The 7,103-nt window shown below is 45.0% G+C and overlaps 1 long non-coding RNA gene across 1 annotated transcript; it reads right to left on the bottom strand.

The window, feature by feature from the left end:
- Nucleotides 1-6,131: 6,131 nt before the first annotated feature.
- LOC135368587 (uncharacterized) lies at nucleotides 6,132-6,900 on the bottom strand. The gene is made up of 3 exons (XR_010414826.1): nucleotides 6,830-6,900; nucleotides 6,603-6,722; nucleotides 6,132-6,276 (listed from the first exon to the last, which is right to left on the bottom strand). It is a non-coding gene; the product is annotated as an uncharacterized LOC135368587 (long non-coding RNA).
- Nucleotides 6,901-7,103: the final 203 nt, after the last annotated feature.

Raw genomic sequence — 7,103 nt, 5'->3', positions numbered from 1 at the left:
TTACAGTAGAGACTTCATAAAAATTAAGAAAAGTGCTGAAAAAGCAACAATTCAAAGCAGTGGAGGTGACAGGTGCCTCTACAACATGCCTTTCACAATGATTGAACTCTTGAAAGCTCTGTCAATAACAAAGCAAACATCACCTGGACCAGATCGTATAACATATTCCATGCTCCAGCATTTGTCTAAAACTTCCCAAGAAGCACTACTATATTTCTTCAATTTAATATCGCAAGAAGGGCACCTTCCTTCCAATTGGAAGGCTGCAACAATCATACCGCTTTTGAAGCCAGGGAAAGAAGCTTCAAACCCAACAAGCTACAGGCCTGTAGCACTCACGAGTTGCTTAGGAAAGACATTCGAACGAATGGTGAACAGCCGCCTCGTGTATTACCTAGAACAACATAACCTGCTTGACAGATACCAGTGTGGATTCCGGGCTGGCTGTTCTACCACTGATCATCTTGTTCGTCTGGAAACTACTATTCGCGAAGCCTTCGTTAAAAAACAACTCTGTGTATCAATCTTTTTTGACCTAGGCATATGACACAACTTGGCGGTACGGCATATTGCTTGATCTCAAATCGTGCGGAATACGCGGGCGCCTTTTCCAGTGCATTTCGGACTTCCTCACTGGAAGAATGTTTAGGGTGCGACTCAGTACAACTCTTTCCCGCCCGTTTGTACAAGAGAATGGCGTACCGCAGGGATGTGTGCTGAGTGTCACCCTGTTTCTTCTCAAAATGAACTCTGTTGCCAAAGCGTTACCCGCGACTATCACATACTCACTCTATGTCGACGATTTACAGATTTCATGTTCATCCTCTAACTTAGCCACATGCGAAAGACAGTTGCAACTTGCCAGTAACAAACTGAGTAAATGGTCCACTGAGAACGGCTTCAAGTTTTCAGCAGACAAAACTGTGTGCGTGCCCTTTTCAAGGCGGAGAGGGGTGCTTCCTGATCCATCTCTTCATATGAACGGGATATATCTTGCAGTCAGGCCGGAACACAAATTCTTGGGCCTGATTTTTGATAGGAAACTCACTTTCTTGCCACATATAAGTAACCTGAAAGTGAAATGTACAAAATGTTTGGATCTGTTAAAAGTCCTCTCGCACAGGTCTTGGGGAGCAGATCAACAGACTCTTCACCGTATTTTCACCTCTGTTGTCCGATCAAGGCTAGACTATGGAAGCATCGTCTACGGATCGGCACGCCCCTCCACATTGAAACGTCTGGACCCCATACACCACCAAGGGCTACGACTAGTCCTCGGAGCTTTCCGGACCTCACCAGTACAAAGCCTATATGTTGAAAGTGGTGAGATGTCCCTCGAGAGGCGACGTACTTATCTCGCTATCCGTTATGCGTTGAGGACGAAAAGTCACCCTCAACATGCAGCGCTTCCATGTGTCAAAAGTACACGTCTTAGACAGCTGTTTCTTAACAGACCCTCTGCTACATGTCCCTTGTCCATGCGTATTGCACACCAGGTTCAATGTTATAATTTCACTGAATACAATTCCTTGGTATCCGAATCTGGCAAAGATCTTCCTCCATGGTCAGCACCAACACAGTCAAACTGCTCATTAACCAAATACAGGAAAACCGATACCTCCTCAGTTGTACTGCAACAAGAATTTAAACACCTCAGAAACAGTTTTGGTGATCATGTGGACCTTTACACAGACGGATCAAAAACAAGCACAGGCGTATCGTGCGCAATGGTAACGACAACATCGACAAGGGCACATCGCCTAAATCTGGTGATCTCGATATTCAGCGCTGAAGTTTATGCTATAATTTTGGCGCTTAACTTTATCTTACAGAATCATATCACATCATCAGTCATCTACACTGACTCTCTTAGTGCCTTGCATGCGATATGTAGCTTCCATAAAACAAAAAACTTCCTTATTCAACGTGCGAGACATTTAGGATCATTGATCACTAGCAAAGGGTGCAAGCTAACCATTTGCTGGGTGCCCAGCCATGTGGGCATTGCAGGAAATGAATGTGCTGACCGGGCTGCAGCTGCCATCCTGCAGTCCGATGATGTTACCCCTTTTGATGTGCCGTTTGAGGATTTAGTTCGCGTGTTAAAATACAAAATGAAGGTGAAGTGGCAGCAGTTTTGGGAAACTCAAACCAATAATAAACTCCGTCTCATCAAAGGTAAAATTGGGAGGTCTACTTATCCTCTTGAAAACCGGCTTCAAGAGAGAACACGTTGCCGGCTAAGGATAGGACACACACATGTTACACATGGGTTCCTACTTGAGGGAGAGGAGCCACTACATTGTATGAACTGCGATACACAACTTTCCATTATACACATTCTCATAGAATGCCCTTTGTACAATTTTCATCGTCAACGCTACTTTCAACACTTTTATAAGAACTTTATTCCTTTTCATCCAGCTCTTTTACTGGGTGATGAACCTCTTGTTCATTTTGAGAACGTTTTTAAGTTTTTTAGAGACGTCGGTATACTCGACAAGTTGTAAATTTTTACTCCCGTTTGCTCTTTTATCTATGCTACCTTGTGGTTTTAAATAAATCACTACAATTTTAACTTTCACCAACCTTGGCGCATTATGACCTTCGTTGTCGCTGCGCCAAAAAAATCCCAATCATCATCATCATCAACCAGCCTTTTACCATGGTAGAACTCCAACGAGTGCTGGCTTCAGTAAAAGTCAGCGCTCCTGGACCAGACCGCATTGCATATCCAATGCTTAGTCATTTGTCCGATGATTCCAAAGAGCATCTATTGAAGTTCTTCAACACGGTCTGGGACAAGGGACAGATGCCATCAGCATGGAAAGTAGCCACAGTCATTCCTTTTTTAAAGCCCGGGAAAGATGCGTCCAGTCCAACAAGTTACCGACCTGTTGCATTAACTAGGTGCCTCGGTAAAACATTCGAAAGAATGGTCAATAACCGGCTGACGTACTATCTAGAGGACAATAACTACTTTAATAACTACCAGTGTGGTTTTAGACCTGCACGTTCAACGTTGGACCATCTAGTTAGACTAGAATCCACAATTCGTGAGGCGTTTGTGAGACGGCATCACTGTGTGTCAGTGTTTTTTTACCTCCAAAAAGCGTATGATACCACCTGGCGCTACGGTATTATCAGGGATCTCTATGCGCTTGGCATTCGAGGGCGACTCCTACGTTGCCTGATGAATTTCCTCCAGGGAAGGACGTTTAGGGTCCGACTGGGGACAACTCTTTCACGTCCTTTCATCCAGGAAAATGGAGTTCCCCAAGGCTGTGTGCTTAGTGTTATTCTCTTTATTATAAAAATGAATTCAATAGCTGCTGCAATTCCCCCGTCCATTTCCTATTGCTTATATGTTGATGACGTCCAGATTTCTTATTCGTCAACAAACCTGAGTACATGCGAAAGGCAGCTCCAACTTAAAATTAACAAATTGGTTAAATGGGCAAGTCAAAACGGATTTAGTTTCTCACCCGAGAAAACTGTTTGTGTTCTATTTTCAAGGAGAAGGGGTCTGTACCCAGACCCGATACTATCCATCAATGGTCAAAACCTGCCCGTACGCACTGAACAGAAGTTCCTCGGTGTTGTGTTTGACAGAAAGCTTACTTTTGGGGCACACATCAGGAACTTGAAAAACAAATGCTTAAAGTTCACAAATATACTCAAGGTAATCTCCCACAGGTCGTGGGGTGCTGATCGGGACACACTCCTTCGCATTTACCGGTCTGTAGTCCGCTCTAAAATGGATTACGGATGCCCTGCTTATGGGTCAGCACGACCGTCCACGCTAAAGGCCCTCGACACAGTACACCACCTTGTTTTGCGACTGGCGCTGGGGGCTTTCCGAACCACCCCTGTTTATAGTCTGTACGCAGAGGCAAATGAGTGGTCGTTAGGGAGGCGAAGGTCTTATATTACCTTGTCCTATGGTTTGAGAATAAGCGGCCACCCTCAGCATCCTTCGTTTCCTTCAGTGACACGGAGCAACTTCAAACAGCTGTTTCTTAATAAACCCAGAGCTGTGCCACCTTTCAGCATTCGTGTACAACGAGACGTCGAATGTTATGGCTTTTTCAGTTACAACTCACCTTCCTTGGTTGCCAGTAAGTTGACTCCTCCCTGGCAACCACCAGTTGCATATGACGTTTCACTTGCAAAGTTTAATAAAAGGGAAACACCCACCACAGAAATCCAGCAGGAATTTCTGATTCTCAAGGAGAGCTTTGGAGACCACACCGAGATATATACTGACGCTTCAAAGTCTTCCACTGGAGTGTCATGTGCTATGGTATGTGGCTCGTGCACAAAGGCACATTGCCTAAACAATGTCTTTTCAATATTTACTGCAGAACTCTATGGTATTATCATAGCACTGAACCATGTTTTACAAACACACATGACACACACAGTAATCTACACAGACTCTTTGAGTTCGTTACGTGCCATCTGCAGTATTCAATCACATAAAAACCTCCTGGCAAGACGCGCACAATTCCTGGCCAGCATTATACAAGAAAAAGGGTTCCAGCTGAGACTGTGCTGGGTACCCAGCCATGTCGGAATTTCCGGCAATGAGAAAGTAGACCGCGCTGCATCTGCTGCTTTAGGCAACGATATAACTCCTTTTGAGATTCCACTTAATGACTTGCTGCAGCAACTGAAGAAAGCCATCCACACGGATTGGCAAGCTTTTTGGGATAAGCAGATAACAAACAAACTGCACACAGTAAAACCTCGCCTATGCAAACCTACACAAGATTTTGAAAACCGCCACCATGAAGTTTTATCGAGCCGTTTGAGGATTGGGCACAGTTTTTTAACTCATGGGCATTTGCTACGAAGGGACGACACGCCTCAGTGCCCTCACTGTGGAACAGACCTATCTATCATACATCTACTCATAACATGCCCACTTTTAGAACATCATCGCCACCTACACTTTCCATTCTTTTACAAATACAAGGTCCCTCTTCACCCTGCTCTTCTACTCGGTGATGAACCTCTAGTCGATTTTAGCCATATATACAAGTTTTTAAGAGACACTGGGTATTTAAAGCACATCTAGGCTCATATATATTGTTTTATTTTATTTTATTATTATTTTTTAATTGAAATAATTCTTTTAAACTACTAACCATCCATACCATTGTCTTGGCGCACTATGGCCTTCGTCGCTAATGCGCCAAAAAAACCTTAATCATCATCATCATCATCATCATTTCTAAGGTCACGAGCTCTACGATGGAAACTTTCTGAGGCAGACTGGAGCTTGTTTCAGAAAGAAGCCAATCTTGTATTTTTATCCTTTGTTTATAGTAGCATTGAAGAAGCGAATAATGTTATCACCAGCGCAAGAATAAGCGGTGATATGAAATCCGTGCCACAAACATCTGGCCATCTCCCCAAATGTCCCAAACCTTGGTGGACAAATGATTGTGGAAAAACACCCAAAGAACAGAACAGAGCTTGGGGTATCTTTCGCAGGTACCCCACTCTAGAAAACTTCCTTGCATATAAAAGAGCATGTGGAAAAGCCGAATGGAGGAGAAAGCAGGCAAAGCGCTGTTCGTGGTGCAGTTTTATCTCCCCTTTAAGATACAACATTCCATCAAAGGTCGTATGGGATAGACTTCGAAAAAGGAGATCACACAGTTTTTTCTGTCCCCTTTCTTCAGGTAAATGGGGCTCCATTTCAGAGGTTGGGCGAACAGGCTGACCTATTCGGTCAACATTTTCACAACATATCGCGTTCTTCTCATTATAACAAGAATTTCCTCTCCCCCGGCGTCGGGAAATTGGCGCCCCCATCGCCCGGCAGCAGCCGCAGTAGCCCCCTCCTGCATTCACGGTTGGGTCGCCGCAGTAGGGAGACCCCCACGTATAGCTGTGCGTGGCTTTCCCGTGTCTGGGGAAAGGGGGATCCTGGCGGTTGAGTGGACCCGGAGGTTGTTTTGGACCCTTCGGGGCCCCTCCGGGAAAGCAACACACCGCTTTGGCCCCTGCTTCCCATAGTCGGGTAGTCCTGGAAGGCCCGGCCAGGATTATTCAGCTAGTCGCCATCTCCCTTTTCATTACTTTTTCTTTCGCCACTCCTTCACTGTCTTCCTTTTCCTCCCTTCACCTTCTTTGGCGGCAAGGGTCAACCTTGGGCAGTCTTTTCACTCTCCAGAAGCTGCACTAGGGTATAGTGCAGAGGTAGGTGTTAGCGTGCGGGGCACGTTCCCCAAGTTGGGCTCCATGGTGGGCGACACGCCTGCTGCACTGAACAATAATATCTTCTTACATGGATAACCACCACTCTAAAAAAACTGATCGGCGCCTAAAACGGAGCCGCACCGAGAGACCTGAACCGAATCTGCTTGATCTGTCTCCAGACCCTTGGTTTCCGAAGTTCCTAATAATTCAGTCTAAGGAAGAGGGAAAGCCACTTGCTAATATTTCTCCTTTTGTTGTGGCGAAGGAACTCGAAAAAGTAATCGGTAAATCTTACAACGCAAGAAAACTGAATGCAGGGGATATCCAGGTCGAAGTACAGAACAAACATCAAAGCACGGCACTACAGACACTGTCAAACATCGGGAACATACCTGTAAATGTTAACGTACACCGCACACTGAACATAACCAAAGGTGTAATATCAGAAGATGAACTCATCGAATGCACAGAATCTGAGATTGAAGATGGACTGAGTGAGCAGGGCGTGGTCTCTGCAAAACGGATCATTATGAGGAGGGATGGTAAGGAAATCCCAACCAAGCACATTATTCTTTCTTTTCAACTACATGCGTTACCTTCTAATATAAAGGCTGGTTACCTCAGTTGCAATGTCAGACCATACATTCCAAACCCAAGACGTTGTTTCAAGTGCCAGCATTTTGGGCACAGACACTCCACCTGCCCAAAGTGCTCTGGCAAAGACCATTCGCCAGAGACTTGCAGCAATGAGTACCGTTGTGCCAACTGCCATGGCAACCACCCGGTGTACTCGATCGTGTCCACGTTGGAAAGAAGAAAAAGAAATCATAAAGATCAAAACCGTACAAAACATTCCTTACAGAGCTGCAAAGACACAATACGAATTTCAAATG

This window comes from Ornithodoros turicata, chromosome 1, assembly GCF_037126465.1.
Source record: "Ornithodoros turicata isolate Travis chromosome 1, ASM3712646v1, whole genome shotgun sequence".
Lineage (NCBI taxonomy): Eukaryota > Metazoa > Arthropoda > Arachnida > Ixodida > Argasidae > Ornithodoros > Ornithodoros turicata.
Note: the sequence above shows the minus strand (reverse complement) of the source record. Positions and strands in the feature narration are given on the sequence as shown.